The sequence below is a fragment of the Schistocerca serialis genome, chromosome 4 (genome assembly GCF_023864345.2).
Source record: "Schistocerca serialis cubense isolate TAMUIC-IGC-003099 chromosome 4, iqSchSeri2.2, whole genome shotgun sequence".
Taxonomy (NCBI): Eukaryota; Metazoa; Arthropoda; class Insecta; order Orthoptera; family Acrididae; genus Schistocerca; species Schistocerca serialis.
In genome coordinates this window covers 339,474,636-339,501,310 of record NC_064641.1, presented here as the reverse complement: position 1 = coordinate 339,501,310, position 26,675 = coordinate 339,474,636, and positions in this window count along the sequence as shown.

The window sequence follows — 26,675 nt, the reverse complement described above, 5'->3', positions numbered from 1 at the left end:
TAGACATCAGACTGTGCACATTTTCCATATTTTGCTTATGTATGATTGTTTTCCTATCGAAAGTAGAATATTTCTCATTATGTACTATCAAATGTTTAAGATGTAACAAACACCAATTGACATTGAGATTTTGCCTTATGATATCACAACATCTTGACTATTCTACATTTTTTGCTACTACATTATGATACTGTGTGTACATTTTTTCACTTGAAAACTGTCTATGTTTTTGACCTAATACGTTTTCTGTCATGCTATGCTGTATGCTTAGTTGTATCACTAGAAACAAGTTTTTATCTAATGGGTATGTGATTTAAATGCAAGATATTAATCCTTATTCATCATTTTCAGAGAGCAATAACGTGTACAAGAAATAAATTAAACAAATCACAGTGGATTACTATGAAATGGGAATTTCACCTTCGGAATGAACGAAAGATAATGCAATATCTTGTCATGAAGAGTAAATGGATCAGAATTAACAAGCATTAACCAGAAAATACTATACACATCGTTTGATAGCAGTCTTGACTAATTATTTTTCTTTCAGAATACGAGGCGATTGATGCAGGCTGTCAGACAGAACTACACATCTTAGTTTTAGTGATGAAATATGCTAGAAATAAGAAACTCTATAGTGTGAATAGTTGTATGAAGTAAATGGTAATATGAATTATGAATAATGAAGTGTCCTTCTTAGCAGGTGATAGTAAATGATGATGAATAGTTATATGAAGAATATGCTAATATGTATAATGAGGTTTTTCTTTGCAGGTGATGATAGTGATGAAGTTATGGTAATATGAATAATGAAGTTTTTCTTTGCAGATGATGATAATGATGACGTTTATATATTTACTATTAGTTAAGAGGTGCTATGTAGTTATTTAAGTATTTGTTGCAGTTCGTTTTGACAGTATGTCTTATGTCGCATGGTATAATGACTGAATGTTTTGGAAAGGACAGCTAGAGTACATACATATTGAGTACACGTATTTTTCAAGGAGAAGCTATTCATGAAATTAATGTGCTATAAGCAGTTAGTCATTAAACCTGTTCTAGTACTTGCATTTCTTTTACCCATTTGTGTGTATCATTTACGAATGTGATCACATATACGCTACTTGTTTCACAACCTTGCTACAGCTGACTCATGACAAATGACGTTATTAATCCTTATTTCCAGCAATATGTCAAAAGCAAATATTTTCACGCGCCAGCAATTAATTATCGATCCCAACGCAATGCATTGCTAGCAAAAAAAAAAAAAAAAAAAAAAAAATTATTACCAGTCCCAACTATTACCAGTATACAACCAACAAATAATGCTCCCAGTTTAAGATATATTTCTAGTTCTAAATATAATACAAATTATTCAGATGTATTGAATCCATTATATCTATGTATTATTGGACCACAGACCTTGAGTAATAGTTCCAATGTCTTATATTTTAAATATGACTTATGTCACTTACATGATATCATATATGAATACCAGCAGCTTAATGCTACAATCATTAGCTCCTGTTTTGAATGATGACTTCTGAATAATACTGAATAATGTTTTGTGAAACTATATGAATACTTCGTAACTGGCCAATTAGTGCCAATAATTACCGCAATCAGATGAGTTATGAATAGTGTTTTGTAATATTCAATACTTGCTACATGTTTAGTAACTGGCCAATGAATGCCAATGATTACTATAATAAATGCTACGCCAATAATTAATTCATTTTGAATGATGACTTCTGAATAATGCATAAAACAATGCTTTGTAACTGGCCAATGAGTGTCAATAATTACTATTTTGAGATGACTTATGAATAATGCTCTGTAATACTCCATACATAGTACAGAAACGTTTAGTAACTAGCCAATGAGTGCCAATAATTACTCAAATCGGTTGATAGACTAGTGTAATTCTCAATGATGACTAGCATACGACTTAATGTCCTTCATCTTCTGACCTAATTACCAGAAATTACTGCAATATCCGTTTGTCCTGTCCATCCTCATTATCATGGAGCACTATATTTGGTTTTTGCACTAATTCTACGTTGGTGAAAGAGTATGGATTCTACAAGAATGTGGTGTTGACACATCATGCTGTCCACCACCTTGAGCGATGGAGATGTTATTATGGTCCTACTGTTTGGTGTACCTAATGTACTACCAAAATGATAGCATTGAATATTAATACAACATTTCAGTGTATTGGCTACACTGATAAATACTTCATGGAAGAGAACTTCAGATTGTCTCACTTGGTGTTGTGCTTCTGTAGAAAGATATGGACTTTCGGTGCCACTACGTGCAACCTACTGTGCTACAACCATGATGCAATCCTTTCCATTCCTTTCCTAGTTCTTGAAATATGCAAAAGACTTTTACAGTGCGTGTGCACTTCAGTTCATTTGTTAATATGATCAGTCGTCTTGAATATACTAAAGACTTCTACAGTGCATGTGCACTTTATTTCACTCCATGATATGTTGTAAATATGCTAAAGACTTTTACAGTACGTGTGCACTTTATTTCATTTGTTATTAAGATCAGTTGTCCTAAAAATACTAAAGACTTATACAGTGCATGTGCACTTTATGTCATTTATTAATATATTTTGTATTCAGTGCGTGTGCACTTTATTTCACTTCATGATATGTTATGTAAAAATGCTAAAGACTTATACAGTGCATGTGCACTTTGTCATTTCTTAATATCTTTTGTGCTCATTGCGTATACTTTTTGTCATTTCTTGATATATTCTGTACTCAGTGCGTGTGCACTCTATTTCATTACTTAATATGTTCTGCACTTATCAATAATGTATATACTGTCTGACTGTAGACTTAGTAACTAAATAGATTTTATAAAAATTTGTTGCTCATGGCAAGTCCAATTGACTCTTCATCGCTGCCAAGTTTTTGCCCCCCCGTGGAGGGTTGTGTAAGAGGTCCGAGCAGATGTAATTTCGATGTATTGCTCACGCGCTGCCTGCTATATGTAAGGTATAAGAGAATCTCTGACCAGAGAACAGTGTTGACTGCAGTACGAACTGTGTAGCTGTAGCAGTAAGTTGTTGCTAGCGAGCAGTCTGGTCTGATCTGGTGTATCGTGTTGGCTGTGCCGGTCGTGGTGCAGCGATGCCAGAGCCTCAGCATTATTGTATAAGGTAAAAAGCAGCCTGGCGCATATGTAGTATTGTTATCTCAAGTCCCACATAAATGTTTTAAAAATTTCCTAATAATAATCTTTCTCATAAAAAGTAACTTTTAACAACCATTCATTTCAATATAAAGAATTTACCAATTTCTCCAATCCCTGGTCATCCCGATTATTGAAAAGAAAAATCAGTTGTTTCCCTTTATAAATGTCAATTCTATTGGCCAGCATTGCACAGGGCTGTGCCAGAAAAATTTATTGTAAGAGCAGGTATATAATCGTTATCCGGCGACTTCATTGAGGTAAGAATTTTTCTTTTTATTCAGAACGATCTTTCAGGGCCATGACGCAGCACTGCTGACGTCCAAAATTTACCAGGTTAAATTCACAGTCAATTACTGAAAAGTTATAAGTAAGCGACAGTTTAATTGCGAGGTTAGTTACATTGTATTATTACCAGGTTACTGAATTTATTTTTTGTTGGGACGTTACACTGAATGTGAACGACATAATTGTAATTTTTACTGTTGAGAAGTTTAGGAATTTTTCTGTTTTGAGGTTACACTAAATGTGAATGAATTCTGTGGGGAGGTTACAATATATTACTTATTAGCTTTAATCGTACTATACTCTATATGCCGTATTGGAATAACTGCTTTACGTCATGTATGCCTGATTACCCATTCCTGAAGGACTGTGGCATGCAGTGTATCTAAGCAGAATCTCAGTTGCTCTCATTTGCAGTTGGAGCCAAATCTTCTGCTCCGTTCACCGCCACCAACCACCATTATGATAGTAAAAAACAAACCCAGAATATAATTCTAAATGTCCACTAATGAACTATTACCTTAAGAAAGTAGTGCAAGAGAACATAACAAACGTTCTTTTAATTTTAATTATGTATCTGTAGTTTATACGTTACTATAGTTTATACGTTACTACTATTATCCTATTTCCCTCTAAATCGATTCTGTATTTATATTTCAGTACACATATAAATGATCTGAAGATAGTCACAATCTGACCGGAAACAGTTACCATCAAAAATAACTACTTTACTGCGGTCAGGACTGATCGGGTCATTCTTAAGAGATCCACTACTGCATTCGTCTCAGTCGGTTTAGATAAATCACGATAAGTCTAGAAAGAGTGTAGCAACTCGACGTGGCGTAGACTCAACAAGTCATTGGAAGCCCCCACTAGAAATATAGAGTCATGCTACCTGTATATACGTCCATAATGGCGAAAGTGCTAACGGTGCAGGACTTTATGGGCGAACTGACTTCCCGGTAATGTCCCATAAATGTTCGATGAGATTTATGTCGGTTGATCTGGGTGACCAAATGATACTCTCAGGTTGTCCAGAATGTTCTTCAAACCAATTGCGAACAACTGTGGCACAGTGACACGGCGCATTGTACCCATAACAATTTATTCATTATTTGGGATCTTATAGTCCATGAATGGCAAGAAATGGTCTCCTATTAGCTCAACATAACCGTTTGGAGTCAATGATAGATTCACTAGGACCAGAGGACCCAGTCCATTCCATGTAAACAAAGCAAACATTCTTATGGAGCCACCATAAGCGAGGAGAGTGCCTTGTTGCCATTTTGAGTCCATGGCTTTGTGGAGTTCTCACCATTCTCTAAACCTACGATCAGCTCTTACCAACTGAAATCGGTACTCGTCTGACCTGGACACGGATTTTAGAGTCAACTAGCATCAAATAAATGTGGTCAGGAACCCAGGAGAGGCACTGCAAGCGACATCGTGGTTTTAGCAAAGGCACTCTTCTCGGTCGTCTACTGCCGTAACCCACTAACGCCGCATTTTACCGCACTGTCCTAATGGATACGTTGGTCGTACGTCACTCACTGATTTATGTGGTTATTTCAAGCGGAGCTGTTTGTTTGTTATATCTGACAACTCCACGCAAACGCTCAGCTCTCTGTCGTAAGGTCAAGGTCGTTGGCGACTGTGTTGCCCATGATGAGAGGTAGTAACTGTAATATGATATTCTCAGCATATTGTTGACACTGTGGCTCTCGTAATATTGCGTTCCTCAAAGCTTTCCGAAATGGAATCTCCCATGCGTCTAGCTCCAACTATCATTCCGCGTCAGAGTCTTTTAATTCTTGTCGTTCCGCCCTAATCACGTCGGCAGCCATTTCACATGAATCATTGGAGCGCACATATCGGCTCCGGCAATGTACTACCCCTTTAAACCTTGTGTACGGGATACTACCGTTGTCTGTATATGTGCATATCGCGATCCCATGACTTTCGTCACTTTAGTGAATATATAAATTCAGCAATCTTTGTCTGTCTGATCATCGTATTTCATCTCTTATGAATAGGCTTAAAATGCTGCAAATCCGACACTCTTATGTCCACAATGACAGGCGTAAGAATTCAATTTGAAGGATGATTTTACCCTGTGATTGATATGGCGTGCAGTGTTACAATACAGAATGTTACTTCTCATTTTATATTAATTTCGTGAGACTGTCAGTTACACTTTCTAAAGGAGACAGGTGGCAGTAAAGCAATGTGTTTACTAAATACAAGATGTTTGTAAAGATTTAAGGCCACTTGAGGGGAGACCTGAGAGCAGCAATACAGAAATTAACCTGTATTAGTAATATTAAATTTAAACAAATCGATTTACTGAAGCAGCTAGCTTGTAGTCATCGCAGCGAAAATATGTCTGTTTTGTAGAGCTACTGAAACGTTCTACAACATGGCAAGTGCCACTGGTTATGATCCATGCAATATACACAAAAACTAAACATAATCAACTAAATTAACCTCTCTGTGGCTCCTGCGAATTTCAGGTGTAACATATTTATCAAACAGCACTGAGGGTTCTCCGTTAGTTACTTGAGATGCTCTTCCTTCAGGGACAATTAATTCTGGTTTAACAAGATTCCTGTAACTGTGCTTTTGTTCCTTACAAGTATTAAAATAGGCCTCCTGCCTCTAATATTTGCTTCGGTGTATATCGACTTCACAATACATTAAAAATGTCAAGCAGATGCAAAAAAAAAAAAAAAAAAAAAATGGCACATGAAAATTATAAAGTACGGAACAGGTTTCACTAATAATATTAAACTGTACTGCCACACGTCGTATGCACATGTAATTTCGTATATAGTACATACTATTGGTGTGTATGTAAATTATTGGAGTGGTAACAGCTGAATGCATTTCTCCGGCTCCAAATGATGTAAGAATCGCAGCGAGTTGCACTTTAAACCAAAGGTACTGGACAATGAGCATGACAGCACAAGTCTGACATTCAACAATTGCGGCAGTGTTAATTAGGTAAGCCCAGCCACCACAGAAAGGTTATGTGACATCTGATGAGGAAAACAGTTTTTATTGTTCTGGAGCCAGAAACCGAATGAAAAGCAACAGTCGATTTTTAACTGACCTGAGACCGGCGTCAGACATGTTCAGTATGCTGTCCGCGTTTGCTGTCCCTAGTACAAATCGAGATACAGCATGTTCCGCTATGGATCGGAACGTATCCGGATCCACGTTCAGTATGAGTTCTGCTGTACGTGCTTTAACTAAACTACGTTTGTAATGGGAACACTGACCACACTATCTTCAGGATAATATTTCAGTCAGAAGTCGCGCGAATGAAGATCAAGTGATCTGGACGGGCAGTGTGTAGGGAAATGACGGCTCATAATTTATTTACGATGTGCCTCTGCAGTAGCTACTCGGTGGTCTGTGTACTGTGCGGAGCGCCACCTTGAATGCAAGTGATACTGCCCAAACATCCACGCTGTTGAATGACTGGAACGACATTGGTGCGCAAAAGACCCGCATAGCATTTGGTAGTGATACAATAGGTAACAGACACAGCAGGACCAATCTCCTCGAAGAAATGTGGCCCTACGATAAACGATGCCGTCAACTCGCACTGCACAATCGCTTTTACACAATGAACCAGTAGCAGATGAATTGCGAGCAGAGTTTCCGTTGCCCATATTCTGCTGTTCTGTGTACTGACATGTCCTTGGAGATGATAATGTGCTTCATCTGCCCACAAAATGTTCCATCACCATTCATTATTCACATCCATTCGAGCATGAAATTCTAGAGCACACGCTTGTCTTACTGCTATGTAAGCATCAGGCAACTTCCGCTCATGGGTAATTTTGGGTGGATAGTAGTGTCAGAGACCGCAAAGGACTTGGATGAGCAGTTGAACGGAATGGACAGTGTCTTGAAAGGAGGGTATAAGATGAACATCAACAAAAGCAAAACGAGGATAATGGAATGTAGTCGAATTAAGTCGGGTGATGCTGAGGGAATTAGATTAGGAAATGAGACACTTAAAGTAGTAAAGGAGTTTTGCTATTTGGGGGGCAAAGTAACTGACGGTGGTCGAACTACAGAGGATATAAAATGTAGACTGACAATGCAAAGGAAAGCGTTTCTGAAGAAGAAAAATTTCTTAACATCTAGTATAGATTTAAATGTCAGGAAGTCGTTTCTGAAAGTATTTGTATGGAGTGTAGCCATGTATGGAAGTGAAACGTGGACGATAAATAGTTTAGACAAGAAGATAATAGAAGCTTTGGAAATGTGGTGCTACAGAAGAATGCTGATGATTAGATGGGTAGATCACGTAACTAATGAGGAGGTATTGAACAGAATTGGGGAGAAGAGCAGCTTGTGGCACAACTTGACTAGAAGAAGGGATCGTTTGGTAGGACATGTTCTGAGACATCGAGGGATCACCAATTAGTATTGGAGAGCAGCGTGGAGGGTAAAAATCGTACAGGGAGACCAAGAGATGAATACACTAAGCAGATTCAGAAGGATGTAGGCTGCAGTAGGTACAGGGAGATGAAGAAGTTTGCACACGATAGAGTAGCATGGAGAGCTGCATCAAACCAGTCTCAGGACTGAAGACCACAACAACAACAGTATTGTAGGACGTTCCGTTAAATTTTACGCACCGTATTCACAGGCGTGTCTAATATTTGAGCAACTCCCCGTGCACTGTGTGTTTGCACACCACTGCTCGACCCCTCTTGCAGTCCTGTGGCCACATCTGAAGTCGGATCAAATGGTTCAAACGGCTCTGAGCACTATGGGACTCAACTGCTGAGGTCATTAGTCCCCTAGAACTTAGAACTAGTTAAACCTAACGACATCACATGCCCAAGGCAGGATTCGAACCTGCGACCGTAGCGGTCTTGCGGTTGCAGACTACAGCGCCTTTAACCGCACGGCCACTTCGGCCGGCAAAGTCGGATCAAATGTTTTACTAACGCAGCCACAATTCACCACAACAGAACTTGTCTTTTCGAATTAAGAAATCATTTTCTGCAGGCCGTTGGAAGACATTGAACAAACGTCTTCTCTCATACCCTTGAGTGTAAGGCACTTCGACAGAGCTACCAGTGCAGTCACCGTTCTTGTAAATGGGCGGCGTGCGATCCTGTAGGCGGTGTGCGATCCTGCATTGAAAGTCATATAGAGCGTCTCGGATGCAAAGTACGGAACAGCCATGTATCCAGTATCTTTTAATTTGCATATTTTGCCGCTTACAGCGCTGACTAGCCGTTTTTTTAACGTTTCCCTCTTCTTCAATAATATTACGATCAAAATGACATCAATCTGAGTAGTGTTTTTTGTTTTGCAGCTTTTTGAAACTGGAACATTATTTATTATCACGCCGTATACAGGGGTAGACCGGGGTGAAACGACTCCTTGGAGTATAATGGTAACGCTCTGTGGCTTCGCAGTTAGTGCTTCCATCCAGCGGACAATTCGTGAATTAAGAGCTCACATGAGTCTAAGGTTACACCAATGATATAGTTCTGCCGTGGGTTCTGCAACAAGATTTACTGAAGAAAACTTCGCTTTATGCACTGTTTATCTAACGTAAGTTCTAAATCTGTAATTGTTTATGTCACGCTGTGTGCCACTAAAGTGAGTCACAAACATTTCGGCCTTGAAGGCAGTTTATAAGGAAGTTGTATTCGCTTTGTTGTTAGAGTACAAGATGGCGTTCTCCCGCAACGTTGTTCTTGGTGCAGGACGAATGTTTGGGGCAAAATGATCATGTAGGAGGGACATTATACCCCGTAAGGATTATATTATCCCATTAATAAATTATTACATATAAATAAGCCGACTTTTCTATTTTTATGTATGCTTTTACTTAACGACATACTTAATTGTTCAGTTTCATGCGGTTATTTCTTTAAGTGTTTCAATTTATACACTCCTGGAAATTGAAATAAGAACACCGTGAATTCATTGTCCCAGGAAGGGGAAACTTTATTGACACATTCCTGGGGTCAGATACATCACATGATCACACTGACAGAACCACAGGCACATAGACACAGGTAACAGAGCATGCACAATGTCGGCACTAGTACAGTGTATATCCACCTTTCGCAGCAATGCAGGCTGCTATTCTCCCATGGAGACGATCGTAGAGATGCTGGATGTAGTCCTGTGGAACGGCTTGCCATGCCATTTCCACCTGGCGCCTCAGTTGGACCAGCGTTCGTGCTGGACGTGCAGACCGCGTGAGACGACGCTTCATCCAGTCCCAAACATGCTCAATGGGGGACAGATCCGGAGATCTTGCTGGCCAGGGTAGTTGACTTACACCTTCTAGAGCACGTTGTGTTGCACGGGATACATGCGGACGTGCATTGTCCTGTTGGAACAGCAAGTTCCCTTGCCGGTCTAGGAATGGTAGAGCGATGGGTTCGATGACGGTTTGGATGTACCGTGCACTATTCAGTGTCCCCTCGACGATCACCAGTGTTGTACGGCCAGTGTAGGAGATCGCTCCCCACACCATGATGCCGGGTGTTGGCCCTGTGTGCCTCGGTCGTATGCAGTATGCGAATGGTCCTCGCCGATACCCCAGGAGCAACAGTGTCCTTAATTTGCTGGGAAGTGGCGGTGCGGTCCCCTACGGCACTGCGTAGGATCCTACGGTCTTGGCGTGCATCCGTGCGTCGCTGCGGTCCGGTCCTAGGTCGACGGGCACGTGCACCTTCCGCCGACCACTGGCGACAACATCGATGTACTGTGGAGACCTCACACCCCACGTGTTGAGCAATTCGGCCGTACGTCCACCCGGCCTCCCGCATGCCCACTATACGCCCTCGCTCAAAGTCCGTCAACTGCACATACGGTTCACGTCCACGCTGTCGCGGCATGCTACCAGTGTTAAAGACTGCGATGGAGCTCCGTATGCCACGGCAAACTGGCTGACATTGACGGCGGCGGTGCACAAATGCTGCGCAGCTAGCGCCATTCGACGGCCAACTCCGCGGTTCCTGGTGTGTCCGCTGTGCCGTGCGTGTGATCATTGCTTGTACAGCCCTCTCGCAGTGTCCGGAGCAAGTATGGTGGGTCTGACACACCGGTGTCAATGTGTTCTTTTTTCCATTTCCAGGAGTGTAGATCCAACAGTGTTGCGTACTTACATTCGGAAAACAGACCGCCAAAGCTGGTGTGCTGATGATATGAACAACGCCATTAAGGCAGTTCAAAATGAAATGCCTATAAAAACAGCAAGTAGGAATTTTAATGTCCCTAGAATGGTACTAAAAAGAAGAGTAACAGGAAAAACTACATCTGCTGTGCAAGATAAGAAAGTCTTAGGAAATTATAAACCCGTTTTCACTCAATGCCAAGAGGAGGAACTGGTTAACCATATCATGGATACGGAAACAAGATTTTATGGTCACATATCCTTATTAACCAGAAATCTTTATTGGTGCAGACTTTATAGGTGCAGAAACTACCGACCAACTAGAAGATCAGTCAAATTGTGAAGCAATGGAAACTGAAAGCGGTTCTAAAGTCTTAATTGGTGAAAGCACACCACATGCACAGTCTTCTATCAATCAGGAATCAGGGTCTGCAGAGCCTACAACACATGGGCATCACTCAACAATCACAACTTCTGTTGAATATGACCTATCACGTTTAGATATTTCTCTACCAGGACCAAGTGGAGTGGGCGCATCTTTATGTTGGAAAACATCATTTGGTACAACATTTCCAGCCCAAATCATTCCAGTTCCCAAAATGAAAGGACAAAGTTGTGTTAGGAAGAGGCAGAGGGTTGGCGCAACAATACTGACTAGCAGTCCACACAAAAATGCCTTACTGGAGGGAAAAAAGGATGATTTACAGAAAAAGATACACCTACAAAGACCTAAACGTAGACAAGTTCATGTAAACATATCTGATGGCTCTTCGCAAAGAAGAAAAGAAACGTCTAAGAAGACGGGAAAGTCACGCATGCTACAGAGTTGTGAGACTGACGACCCTGAGGATGTCTACGACGATGGTAACCCAGAGTGTATTTACTGCAAAGGAACTTTTCTATGTTCGTTAAGTGGTAAAGGTTAGATTATGTGCCAGGGCTGTAAAAACTGGGCTCATTAGGAATGTCCTGGAGTGGACGTGATATGGACTTCATTTGTGATTTTTGTAGAAACAGAAATGTTCTGGCAAGTAAAAGGAAGTTGAATATGTAGACAGCTTCGTATTCTTTTTGTTCATTTTGAATTTTAAATGATAGCCCTGAATATTTTATTTTTTAACTTTGTGACAGTGAATAGAAATTTAATTTCCCCCTTAACTAGTTGCGTTTATGTAAAATAATATGTTTCTTGATACATTTCATAGTATAAGTTGAATAATATATGCAATTAATTTACTAAAACAAACATAATTACAAAGAACGCAGTAAACTGCAAATTATAAGCCAGGGGATCATTTTACCCCAAAGACCAGGGCCAAAATGATCCTCTTTACATTAAAATTATCTGTGCATTTATTGTCAACTTCATTTAAGTTTCAAAATTTTAAAAGTAAGTTAAATAACGAGTAAAATATGTGCAAAACATGTACCCAATGGATTTTATAAAATATTTTAAATATTACCCAGGGAAAATGGAGGACTCCTTAAATGGATCGTTTTGCCCTGCTCTCCCACACACACACACACACACACACACACACACACACACACACATATATATATATATATATATATATATATATATATATATATATATATATATATATAGGGACACTGTAGCAGACTGACCAGCCAGAACTTTGTGACCATCGATGTAAGTCCGGCAAGGCGACACCCAACTGGTGAGGAAAGACTGCTAGTCGGACACATGCATGGTTCACGTAGTATCAGTGAACGTGCTGTCATGTGTAGAATGGGGAAGCCGCTCGATCTCTCTGAATATGACCGATAGCAGTTTGCTGTGGCCAGGAAACTTGGCATGAGCGTTTCTCAAATTGCACGTTATGTAGTTGTTCGAGGAGAGCAGTGGTGAGCGTCTTCAACACGTGGCAACACAATGGTCGAACAACGACCACACGTCGTGGGTTTGGGTGCGTACCTTCATTACAGATGTCGGATGTCATAGGTTGGGTGGACTGGTAAAACAAGACAGGCGGCAAACTGTGGTGGAACTAATTTCAGACTAAGTACAGGTGCCTTCCAGAGTGCCCAGATCGTCCAGCGAATGGCACGAAAACATTTCTCAGTCCATAACGCTCCCCTTCTGGTCTCAACTCTTCGCAAAATTTTCCCAGGGCATTTAATTTCAGACCTCTCAAGCCATACGTGCCTTCTGTCATTTGACAAGGCTTCCAGCCGCCACTCACTGGACGTCCGGATGTTGTACAGGAGTGCGGATTTCATTCTATTCAGAATGAGAATGGTTACATGAACCAGGCGCCTGCTTCAATGGCTCATATGCTGCAATGTGCGTTAAACGGTCGTTGAGGAGATGGTAGCACCATGGTTAATCTGGGTGGACAGTTGTTCATCAGTTGCATATGAGTTCACCTGTACATAGCTTCACAGCTGTTACTCACCACTTTTAGCCACGGCCATGGTGCACCACAGTTGCCTCGACGCTAGTTTCGGACAACACCTTTGATAACGCTCAATATACCTTAACAATGGCGGATTGCGAACAATTTATACACTTAGGGGTTCCGGAAACCCTTCCAAGCTCACCCGAAAAGCCAATGATTATGTCCCTTTGAACATCAGATAAATCGCTCAGTTTTCAAGTTATGACAACGACTGCACTGATACTTGCCTGACACTTTATATGTACCCTCCACAGCTAATCCTGCCACCAGCCATCTGTGAGTGGTTACTGCTCGTTGACGTTGAGGATGGGAACTAGGCACATTAATGAGGTTGGACTTCGTACAACACTTAAGGACGACATATTGACCCAAACGGATACCTGTGCTTGTTAAGCAACGCTTCGAGGACAGGGAGGTGCTCCTACCACAGATACAGCGGTAATAACGACAAGACATCCCGTATTCAAATACAGAGATAACGTAAAACAGGTAGAATACGGCGCTGCGGTCGGCAACGCGTGTGTAAGACAACATGTGTCTGATGCAGTTGTTGGATCATTTACTGCTGCAACAATAGCAGGTTATCAAGATTTTAGTTAGTTAGAACGGGGTGTCATAGGCGGAGCATGAGCGATGGGACACGGCATCTCCAAGGTAGTGATGAAGTAGGAATTTTCCCATACGACCATTTCACAAGTGTTCCGTGAATATTAGGAATCCGGTAAAACATCAAATTTATTGCTGGAAAAAGTTCCAGCAAGAAAGGGACCAACGACGACTGAAGAGAATCGTTCAACGTGACATAAGTGCAACCCTTCCGCAAATTGTGGCTGATATCAGTGCTGGGCCATCAATAAGTGTCAGCATGAGAACTATTCAACAAAGCACCATCGATATCAGCTTTCGGAGCAGAAGGCCCACTCGTGTACGTTGATGACTGTGAGACACAGAGCTTTACGCCTCGCCTGGGTCCGTCAACACCGACACTGGACTGTTGATGATTGGACACATGTTGTCTGGTCGGACGAGTCTCCTATCAAATTGTATCGGTCGGATGGACGTGTACGGGTAGGGAGACAGCATAATGAATCCATGGACCCTGTATGCCAGCAGGCGACTGTTCAAGCTTTTGGAGGCTCTGTAATGGTTTCGGGAATGTGCGGTTGGAGTGATATAGGATGCTTGATATATCTATATACGACTCCGGCAGGTAACACATGCATAAGCATCCTGTCTTATCACCTGCATCCATACATGTCCATTGGGCATTCTGACGGACTTTGGCATTACCAGGAGAGCAATGCGATCTCCCACACGTCCAGAATTGCTACAGAGTGGCACCAGGAAAACTCTTCTGAGCTTTAACTCTCCCCCTGGCCTCCAAAATCCCCAGACATGATCATTAAGCAGCATATTTGGGATGCCTTGCAGCGTGCTGTTCAGAAGAGGACTCCTTCCCCTCGTACTCTTACAGATTCATGAACAGACCTGGAGGATTCATGGTGTCAGTTCCCTCCAGCACTACTTCAGACATTAGTCGAGTCAATGACACGTCGTGTGCTCGGGGGGCCCTACACCATATTGGACAGGTGTACCAGTTTCTTTGGCTCTTCAGTGTGTATATAACGGCGAAATGTTGATATTAAAATGCTGCATAATATCCTGACTGGTTTACTTAAAACTTTTAAATCATAATCTAATAAATATTTGGCGGTACACAGGCTACCACGTTGGTAATGTAAAAATATATTTATAACATATAAAGAAGAAACCTTGATAGAAGAAGCCATCATAAGTTATTGACGGTTTCACTTCAGATTTATTCATGACTCTTTAATAAACTTTAGCTGTGCTGTGAAAGTGTGCAGTTAGATTTTAATTAAGATATTTGAGCATTTCAACCATTAGGCATGGGTTGGGAAAGAACTGGCACTTGACCACTGCTCTTGCTCATATACAATAGGTGTTTCACCTCCCCACGCACTTTCCCCACGGTCATTCCATGGTGTCTAAGTGCAAGGAGGGGAAAGAAAGGAAAACTTGAATTGAAATGGCAATACAGTCGCACTACATACGACTTGGTTTAATATTTAATATTTTTCAACTATATTTCTAGCGCACTGAAGACTTATTTTTATCTGTTACAAACTCTTAGCATACGGACAGACGCAGACAATTTCATACCTTCACACACTCAAGCTGCCTTGGAACTCGACCTGTTAGATATCAAAATTGAAAAAAAATTCCACGCACATATGTCCATCGAAGTAATTTATTATGTAAGAAACGGAATTCTGGAGATGTGGAAACTCTTCCTGATGAAAATAACGTAGTCCTACTTAACAGCTATAACGTAAAAGAGTTAAATCACTCAGTTCCATCTTCACATGCGAAAAGGCACGTTCAACCGAAATGGCAAATGGTCTCGGAAACAGCTCAAAAGCAGATGTAAGTCTCTAAATGTTTAGAAAACCATCGTTATAATTCTTTCACGGTCACATTCAATTCTTCAAACCTCGCGTTTTCTTAACGCCAGTGAGCTTAGGGGAATGGATGATATTTCTTTTCATAAGTTGTCCCTTAAACACAGCAATTTATTTTCAAATGCATGCCTATCGAAAGAGATATAAGTTGTTTCTCACCTTCAAATCTCTAACTGTCGGCCACATGCAGTGAAAACTACTTCAGAGGAGACAGGCACTAAATCGGCTCAAAAAACTGATTTTTTTTGACATTTCAAATTCTCTGCTGTTTTATTTGCAAAATTGCAACGTCCCCTTTTTGAACAGTTATACATGACTGTGCTTAAACTGATACACAATATTTTGTTAGCGCAACGCAATCTGACTTTCAAAATTCCCTACAAAAGAATGGCCCTGACTAACATTAAACTATACCTTTCACAAATCACTTACCTCACAAAAATCTTCGCTGCTCAAGCTACTGCAATACAGTGAGCGCCACTACTGCCAGCTAAATAAAAGATTCAAACTATGGAAGGCACTAACTACTGATAGGGATAGTTAGCAAATGAAAGATATTAATAGAGAACAAACAATGTATTTACCTTGATATCATCATATACAAATATAGCAGTTCATGACAAATTTCAAAACTCCGCCATCTCTCTCCCCACATCCACCACTGCTGGCGGCTCACCTCCAACTGCGCAACGCTATCCGTTGTTCACAGCCAGCTGCCTAACACTACAATGGCGAGTATTACAACAATGCAAAGCAGACACAGACTGCCCACAGCACAGCCAGTGATTTTCATACAGAGGTGGCGTTACCAATAAAAAAACCTAACAGCCTACTTACATAGCCCCCATGCTCCCCACAAAAAATTTTACAAATTTTTTTGGGCACTGGCCAATACATATTTGTTAAAAATTTTTTTTCACAATTACAATAACAAAGAAATCAAAGGCACACACTTTTTGATACAATGTTGGTCAAAAGGTAAAATTTTCCCACAGTCCATAAAGACAGTCCTAATCGTACATAATAGTAGAATAGCAGTGTTTTTCTCAAAGTCTGAGCAGTAAAAGAAAATGCACACGGAAGTAGTGGATTTCCATGCAGTCTTGAAGAAGTAGCGTTGTCCTTCCAACGGAAAGACAGTGCTGACTCTTGACATGCAGACAAGTAATGGGTCACAACAGAGCAAACCCACAGCAGAGTCATTCGAAGTTTTCAAGAATATTGGTAGGCAGGTCATCATAGAGTAGACCCACTGTAGTTCTGGTAGAGATTACGGTATTGGTGGGCCACCAGAGGTGCAGACCCACTGCAGTCCTTGTAGAAATAATGGTATTGATGGATCATCAATGATGTAGACCCACTGTAGTCCTTGTAGAGATAGCCAGCAGCGATCTGTTGTGACTGTGCAGGTGCACAATCACCATTGAAGAGTCTTGCGGATAATATAGCAAGTCCATAACCACCACTTGTGCACTCACAAAGTTTTCGGAACTGTCCTTAGAACCAACAATGCTGTTATCCAGTCCCTTGCTGAATTATTAACACACGTGCAAACACTAACAGTCCCTACTTCTCACATATTGTCCATATACTATGACCAACAGAAACGTGTGCAGTGAAATGTAACTTACAAGATAATAATAAGATGAACTGGTGTCAATTACAATTTTATAACATGAGAATACAATTACAAAGGTACAAAGTACATCACTAAAAACATAATAATACAGATAACATTTGTAGTAATAGGGGCTTTACAAAAGAATAGAAATAAACATATACATCAGTGTTACAGGAATTATGACATGAGTACATAGATAAAAGATCAGAATAACTTTCGAAACATCAACTTCACACATGAGCATTAACACAAAACAGAGTAAATAATGTCTAAACATCTTTACAAAGTAAATAACATATTATCAGAAAAATTCTACAACAGAACAACATCAGCTAAACACATAAAGACAGAAAAAACGCAAATATACAAGAGTACACAAACACATAGTGGGATAACACAATGGAAAGGACAGGATTTGTTTTACTGCAGTATTTTGCATGGAGATCTCCCTTTGTTCATCATTATTCCCAAAAGTACTATCTAAGCCTGCTTTCTGTATTCTGTTCACATCCTCTTTCAAAATAGTTTTTCTCCACTGTACACTACTTTATTTTTATATCTTCTCAATGCATATCTTCCAATTCATCACAACTCATTCTCTTATATAGCCTACCCCCACTTAAGCTAACTTAAATCTACTGAGCTCAGATGCTAAACTAAGTTATGAGGCAATGCAGCAGCACAAAATAAGTAACACAAACAGCAATGACCAAAAAAATGGAAAATTGCAAAGCAAGCTACAGTAAATCTAAATTACCAAGCAATGCAACATTACAACTAATATGAGCCAATGTGCAGCAACAAGAAAAATAAATGAGTAGTAAAACTGGCTTAGCAGAGTAACACAAAGTCAAATTCAGTAACACTATGCCTGGCAAACAGCAGTAACTTATACCTAAACATGACATAGCTCAAGCAGAAAAAATATTACAGTAAAAACAACAATGCAGATAAGGGAAATATATATTCACATCTTAATGTCTATGTAATTAAAGTGGTGCACCACAACAACTTATTGTAAAAAAAATATTACCATGTACTTGAAAAGAAAATTATGTGTCCAGTTACTGTTACTAGTCCCTTCTTATGGTTCTTTCCTTTCCAAGTGCTCCTTTTTTTAAAGAATGTGGATTACAAAATTATCATTTAATAGATCTGTTGACAGAAAGTGTTCACATTAGCAAATGCATCGAAGTTTATTTTATAAAACTAATGCTGTAACACAGCTGGAAAACAGGTATCAAATGAAATAAGCATTTACGCAAACCAAAGCATACAAATATCATTCAATAGTCATGTGACATTTCATAAGTTAGTAGAAATTCTCTCAACTCTCGTAGAAAGACGCTTGTCGTAATCAGGTGTGCAGATGTAAAAATATTTCTCGTCATTTCATTAGGCATTTCAGTAAATATCATAAATTACGAGCTCCACAGTATGCTTTCAACAAGGAAATGTCAACAGCGAGGATAATTGCCTCCCCCTTTTTTTTTTTACCTGTACTTCCGGAAAGGCACACCCTAATGGCTTGTTCTCCAGGTGTCTGACACAGCGGTGTGCCGACGACGCACGTGCAGGTGGTCACTTAACTTTCTTACAGAAATATTTACAACAGCAGTTTCCGCTACAGTGACAGTCTGATATAAAAATTTCACAGGTCGAGAATTTACGTTGCAAATGTGTAGAAACAAAATCCTATGAATATAAGTGTCCAAATAAAATATTCGTCAGCATTGTGATACAGTCACGCATTTGCGCACATTTCATAACTCTTAAAGTACGATTCTTGTTTTCCAACATACTTCTTATTCCTCATATACGGTAGCATCATCTTATTGATCATAAACATATCTCAACAGCATAGTTCACATCGTCGTCGTAATAATAACATCATAACACCTCAGTCAAATCTCAAAAACGTCGTAGCTTTCTGCAATAATTTCAAAACCTAAAAAAAATTCTCTTCTCATTTCAATAGTGTTATCTACCTCAAACGTACTTTAAAATCATGCTCCCTTACCAAATACATCATTCAAAGCTCTCATAGTATCACAATGATTCCGAAAAAATATGAACAGTTTACGAAGTACAGACAAAATACAGTTTCATAAGTGTGAAGTTACCCAACTGTGTATTGCGTAAACATGTGTCACTGATGTAGTAAAAAAAAATGTTTATCTCTCAGTTAAATGATCAGATAGCTGTGTAATTTGTGTGTTAGAGAAATATGGTACCGATGTGTAAAGTTGTATAAGCAAATACCATATTAGCTAGGGCTCCTTGTGGTTGCCACACACATGGTACACAAAGTAAGCGTGTACCCCCCTGAGGATTAATGTAATTATACCCTCAGGTGTTACAGATTATAGTAATGGAATGAAATGTATCACAGAGAACTTTCTTTGTAATTCAAAAATCTTTAAAAATAAATGTTTTAAGTACAAAATTAATCACTCAAATACGTGTACTGTAGCGCTAAATGTGCGTCTTGTTGCAACATAATCTGTGTGGAAGTGTCGTAGTTATCGTCCTCCGAAAGCTAAGTTCTGCAGAAGTCAATGTACTTACCTCATAATATACAAAAGTGAAATGCTTTGCGTATAAATGTCTTAGTTATTACGCTTATTGCCGTGATGAGGAAAGTACTGTGCTGTAACGTATTGTTGTGCTACGGAAAAGGCAGTCTCATTGTAGCTATACCACAAAAGTTACTACTAAAACCTGTTTAACTTTCCAGAAGAATTCAGAAAACTGTGCAGATATAAAACAGATACACCGCAAAAGCAACATTGTAAATTGTCACTCATTAGTAGCGTCATGATAAAACCGTGTAGTTGTCACTTAAACTAACCACTGTGTCGTCTGGTATCTCACTGAAAGTACATTAAACCCAGAATGTATTTTCAAGTAAACCAAAATGTTGCATTAAAATCTCATTAGCAGTACCAGTATGTGTCCTAAGTATGTAAGCCTGATAGTCGTTACGTAATCGTGCAACTAACAAGCAAGAATGTACCCACCCAATAACACTGTGACGTCTGTTCACTATAACAATGCATTCGTCATTTCTGTTTAAATAAGTTCTCTTGGTTCTTGATTGGATATTTAACTTCAAACATTGTTGCATGTTAACAGATTCTAAGTCTGACAAAGCATACTAGCAATGTAAAGTGAAAAGTTTTATGGCAAAGACTAAGTTAAACAGCAGATTATCATTTAATAAACGGTTTTACATGTGAAATGTGGTGTAAACCTTTACTCTTCCTAGTACACAGAGTTTCAACTTCAAAGCAATAATCATGTTGTATACGTCGGTAAGGAATACTGAAATTTTTCCTCAAGGTTAGCTTATGTTTGTTTTCGCAAGCCCTGCCGGCGCACGTGGCTGCCTGCAGTGCGAGTCATTGTCTGTCTCTTTGTTGGTGCGCGTCGTTATTAGGATTTGGAGACCTAACTTCTACAAATTCGCCTTGCCGAGAGGGCCCAGCCCTGTTTGAATCCCGCCAGTTCTGATGAAATTCAGGTCTGTCGTTATGATTATATCGTCTGTCGTCATGTCGGTAGATTCCGTAGTTTTTTCCTTGTCGGTCACGTGGTGGAGAATTTCTTCCTGAATCGTATCTGCGCGCTGAACTGTTGCGTCTGAAAGTTTTCTGTCTCCCTTGATAATAATTGTTTTGGTTCCCATATTGTCTCTTTCTCTGATTGTCTCTGTGATAGTCATTACTATGGAAGTGCGATCTTTTTCTGTAACTATTATTACTCTGCCAGCGGTTGTCATATGGGTGGTGTCTGTTTTGGTCACGATTTGCGTTGTAAGAATAGCCTTTTCGTGTCCAGTTATTGTTTCTGTCATCACGGAATTGTGACGTATGTGACCTGTAGTGATTGTTTTACTGTTTTCGCATCCGGCGACTGTCTGTGTCAATTCCTAATTCTTGTAGGAGTTCCTGAAAAGCTTCAATGTCGTCTTTGCAACGTCCTGCCAAAATAATATGTCGTAAATCTTCAGGCAAATTGATTAAGCAAATGCGGATGAGTTCTGAGGGGCTGTATGGGTTTGAAAGATACTGATTCTTATGCAACATGTCATCAAAATATTTCATAAGACTGGAAAATTCAGATTGTTCAAAACGTTTCATCATTATGATGCTATGTTTTACTCGGTCTTGTGTGGCTTGAGACCAATATGCTGAGAGGAAGGCATGGTAAAACTCTCCTTCACTGTGGCAATCGTGAATTACCGATCGCATTCTTACAGCTGGTTCATTCTCCAAGTAGCCACACATAAATTCTAATCTGTGTTCTAAACCAGTTGGGAGGAAAACAATGCGAGAATTGATGGAGCCATGCTTGTGGATGAATGTCGTTGCCAGAATTCTTAAATGTTTTGAATTTACGTGTAGTAATGAACAGCTTATAGTCAAAATCATCATGTCGCCGAGTCGCATATCGGTCATTGTTAGGTCGTGTCGGCCGTTCCATCTCAAAATTCGGTGCACATTGCCAATTTCTTTCATAACTTCCGAAATGCCCTGTGTTATTATTTTGTGGCTGTTCCGTATTTCTGTGTCCCTCTTCCCGTATTGGGGCGCGAGTATCCTCTGAAATACGTAATTCTTGTATTACCTGTGTCAGCTGATCTTGTACTTCCCGGATTTCTCTTTTGTACTGTGTATTGATTTGATTTTGATTCTGTTTGAATTTTCTAATTTGTTCATACTCTTCTGTGTCAGTGAAGGCTACAGGTCTTGTGTCATTCAGATCATCATCTACCTTTGTAGATAAGTTAGTGACCTGATCCGAAAGTTCGGCTACTTTCTCCGATAGTGAACACATTTCCTCAGTGTGTTTTTCTGAACCAAGTTTCAGAGTGTTGAAATCGAATCTACTGTGTCCTTTAAGTTTTCCTGAGTTTTTGCAAGTTGCGTAACCGAATCGGTAGATGCAACTGAGTCAATTTTAGCCCACAAGGTCTCATGATTTTCATGAACAATGGTTTGCAGTTCTTTTATGGTTGCTTCGTGATTCTGTAATGCATTTTCATGCCGCAAAAAAATAGGTTGAAAATGCTCACAAATTTGTGTTTTTACGTCATTACAGACTTTTTGACATTTCGATTCAATGTTATGTAACTCAGTAGTTAAATCTTCACGTGTTTGTTCAAGTGTTTGTTCCAATGAGTCTAACTTTTTAAGATTTTGTTCCACTGTGTCTAACTTTTGAAGCTTTTGCTGTGTTTGTCTCTGATTTTGTTTCATTGTGTCTAACTGTTGCTGTGTTTGTCTCTGATGTTGTTCCATTGTGTCTAACTTTTTAAGATTTTGTTCCACTGTGTCTAACTTTTTAAGATTTTGTCCCATTTGTCTCTGATTTTGTTCCATTTGTTGCATTAATTGCAATAATAATGTATTAGTGTATGGAATCTGTTTCTCTACGCTTTTCGGCAGTGCATTTCCACCGGCAACATTCACATTTTGACAAGCAGAAAATGTGTCTTGACTTATTTGAGAAAACGGTGATGACCCAAAACCTGAATATACAGTATTTGCGAAATTGTGTCCTGTCATTTCGGATTCCTGAGGCGAGCTGTTGCCGACCGATCGATCGATAATGCTTCCCTGTTCACTACCTGTTTCACTGTCTACACCATTGTTTGCAGACCGCTCCATTTCCCTATGCACAATTACCAAATTACTACTTTGAACATCAGTTAATTCATTACTCGGTGGCGCTAACACACTGCTTTCATTTTCACTGTCATTTCTCAGTTTACTTTGGAGCCTAGTATTACGTTTTTCACACGCCATTATTGTCACAGTATTTCACACGACAACACAGAAAAACACAATTTGAAGATCAAAAATAAGAGAACACATTAACATAGCACTGAAAATAATATCTAGTTAATTGCAGCTGTGAAATACTTGGTGCAAATCTACATGCATGCCACAACTGTTTTACTGTACAACAATGAAAGACTGCCACTACAAAGGAGATTTTCTCTACAATTACGCTCTAGCAATAAACAAAATCTACACTAATTACACAAACTACAAGAAAAAATCAGAAGATTCCAGTGAGGTATCCTCGGCTAAGGGTCGACATATGAAACGTCCCCTTTTTGAACAGTTATACATGACTGTGCTTAAACTGATACACAATATTTTGTTAGCGCAAAGCAATCTGACTTTCAAAATTTCCCTACAAAAGAATGGCCCTGACTAACATTAAACTATACCTTTCACAAATCACTTACCTCACAAAAATCTTCGCTGCTCAAGCTACTGCAATACAGTGAGCGCCACTACTGCCAGCTAAATAAAAGATTCAAACTATGGAAGGCACTAACTACTGATAGGGATAGTTAGCAAATGAAAGATATTAATAGAGAACAAACAATGTATTTACCTTGATATCATCGTATATAAATATAGCAGTTCATGACAAATTTCAAAACTCCGCCATCTCTCTCCCCACATCCACCACTGCTGGCGGCTCACCTCCAACTGCGCAACGCTACGCGCTGTTCACAGCCAGCTGCCTAACACTACAATGGCGAGTATTACAACAATGCAAAGCAGACACAGACTGCCCACAGCACAGCCAGTGATTTTCATACAGAGGTGGCGTTACCAATAAAAAAACCCGAACAGCCTACTTACAAAATGAACTTCGCTTCACGAAATTCTGATGATTATTTCCCTGGTATTGACCATTTTACAGTGCGTTGCACATCAACTGGTACACCAATTTTCACGATACTCTAAGTTTTCACTTGTATGACATGATGCTGCCGCCACGTGAAGTAAGCACCTTTGATTTCTATTTCAATGGATTTTCCCCCCTGTAACATATGTGACAACTGATAATCTTATATCGATATGAGATGAAGATGTGTTTCTTTTCTTTATATGGAAATAATAACTTGGAGGATAGGTCCCTGTCAGAAATTCTGAAATAGACAAGACGCTGACTTGCTACGTGTTTGCCTTAAGAACCAACTGCAATGATTTGGAAAGTATTGGAAGAGATGTATGGTAAATTTCTTTCGTAAGGTATCAAGTGACGAACGCCCACAACATAGGCTCTACCCAAACGGTCCCGTAAGCTGGTGCGAATATAAATGGGCATTATGTCCTGGGGAAAGTTATGAGCATAAACACTCTTTACCACTAGCAGTTACGAGCACAGTAGAAACTGTGTTCAGTTCACGACAGCGTTTATGGCTTCTGGACCGGGAATGTGAAGTAGATTGCTTCGCAGTTAGCCCAACAGGGCTCATTTTGTTTCCACGTTACGTACCATCGAAACCGCTGCAATATTTGATCGCTCTATCGGTTTTTACGTACGCGAAACTACTATTTCAGTGATATTCTGGGCATTCTGTGTGTTTTTGCATAATGGCTGAAACACTTAGAACGTGCCACGTGTATCACAAACAGGCATGGTACCGTACTGTTAAAGTGTACTCGTTCTGCAAACGTGAGGCAGATTCAGGCAAGCCGGCATGCGACTAAGCCAAAGTGAAGGAACGTAACGCAGTTGTAGGCTGTGTACGTTCAACGGAGTTGACAACACAGAATTCCTTGTGAGATTTGAGGCCAGAAGTCACTATGGTCCAGGAAAATTAGGTAAAAAGGAGGAAAAAATTTATAAAGTTTTGAAACTTTGTGAAACACTCTTAGCGGATGAAGAAGTAAGAGACAGAAAAATTCCCTCCCCTATAGGGGGAGCTTCGCCTTCCCCCACCCCTAAATGTAATCTATTTTCCTCTTTCCAAACTTTACGAGAAACGATTCATTTGACGAAGTTATCGGTATGACAGAAAATATTTATGGTGAAATTCTACTCAGAGAAGATCGAATGCATGTTTAAGCAAGGCAATTAAGTTATGAGTGCTAAGTTTGTAGGTAAAAAATAGTGACATTTCTTTTCAAACTAATTTCATTAATACAGAACAATTTTGCTTTATAGTCTCTTACTTTATATATATGCAACTTACATTATTGGAATGAAAATCATTTTTCGTGAAAATTGGGCATTACCGTAAAACTAATCAACAATTACATTTGCTGTAACATATTTACAAACATATGTACAACATGCAGACAATGAAAATACTGCAATTTCTATCAAACCAATAAATTCTAAATTTTTCACACAAAACCATTATCCAAATCTTCTATCAAATCATTGCGAGGCACATCGGTGTAACTTTGTCCATGATAGTTTTTGCACGTTGTTGTGCAATGTGGGTCAGCCTTCACACATCCGCACATTCTTCCGCAGCCTAGTGAGCAGCTGCATGAAATCATCAGCAGTATTTTCTCTGTAGCAGGTGTCGTGTCATGTGAATCGGGGGAGAGGGATATGTTTGATTCCCTCCAGCCCCAGTTTCTGGGATCCAAGCTGGACTTGTAGGTAAACTTGGTAGGAGTGAAGGCGTCCTGCATCAGTAATAGGTGGCAAAAGAGAAAGTATGACAGCATTGTTTGCATGACCCAAGAGTACGTTAAACCATTTAAATTGAATGGCATGTAACTTATCATCAGGACACTCTACTGTTTTTGTACAGAGAAAGAGTATAAACTTCTCTCCTGATTTTGGAATGGTATCAGGAAAGGAAGCAGGATCGTCGAATATTTGTGGAATATTATGATGCTGGGGATATCGGTTGAATACTTGGAAAGCTTGCAGCTTTTCTTTCCCAAACAAGGCTGAAGTGCTCTCTGAACTACTTACTGTTCGAAGAAACCGTATTGAATGAGGAGTTACGTATATTTTTGGAATTTTGATGCTACCTTTACCTTCCTTCATCAGGATTATGTCTCTATCGTCTCGAGCAAGAGCGATACGTAGCGCCAAAAAATGTTCATCTTGATCCACTATAATCACTTACTGGTAAAATTTTGAAGCATTTATTGCTTTTGCAACAATTCCAACTTCTGCATTGTCATCCGCAATCCTGGTTTCAGGACCAAAACTGTCTAGTTTTTGCACAAGGTGTGTAACAAACATTTCCTTATAGCTCAGGTTACTAAGAAAGGTAGACTGCGATTCAACGCATAACGTCTCTTCATTAAAGAATAATTCTCGTGAGGTCTGCACCATCGATCGCCTATGGTGTTCAATAGTTTTTATGTTCAGAGAGCTTTCTGAATATCAGTCAAATACAACAGTAACATCAGCTTTATAATGTATCTCAATATAGGCTGTTAAGATTTTATAAATGTCACCAAAAGTTCCATTCTCGGACCACTTCACGTGGTGGATAAGAAATCCTAATCTATAATAGACAACTTCGATTCATTAGTGTCAATATTATTTTCTGGTACTTGAATGAAAAGATTGTACAGCGACGACATTTTTTTCCTCATCTGTCTACTGCTGTCAAACAGGGACATTCGTACATTCGATAATTGGTACGTGAAGCAATGCAAAGAATTGTCTGAAATAACTCTGTTGTATCTACTTCAGTTATATTGTCTTTC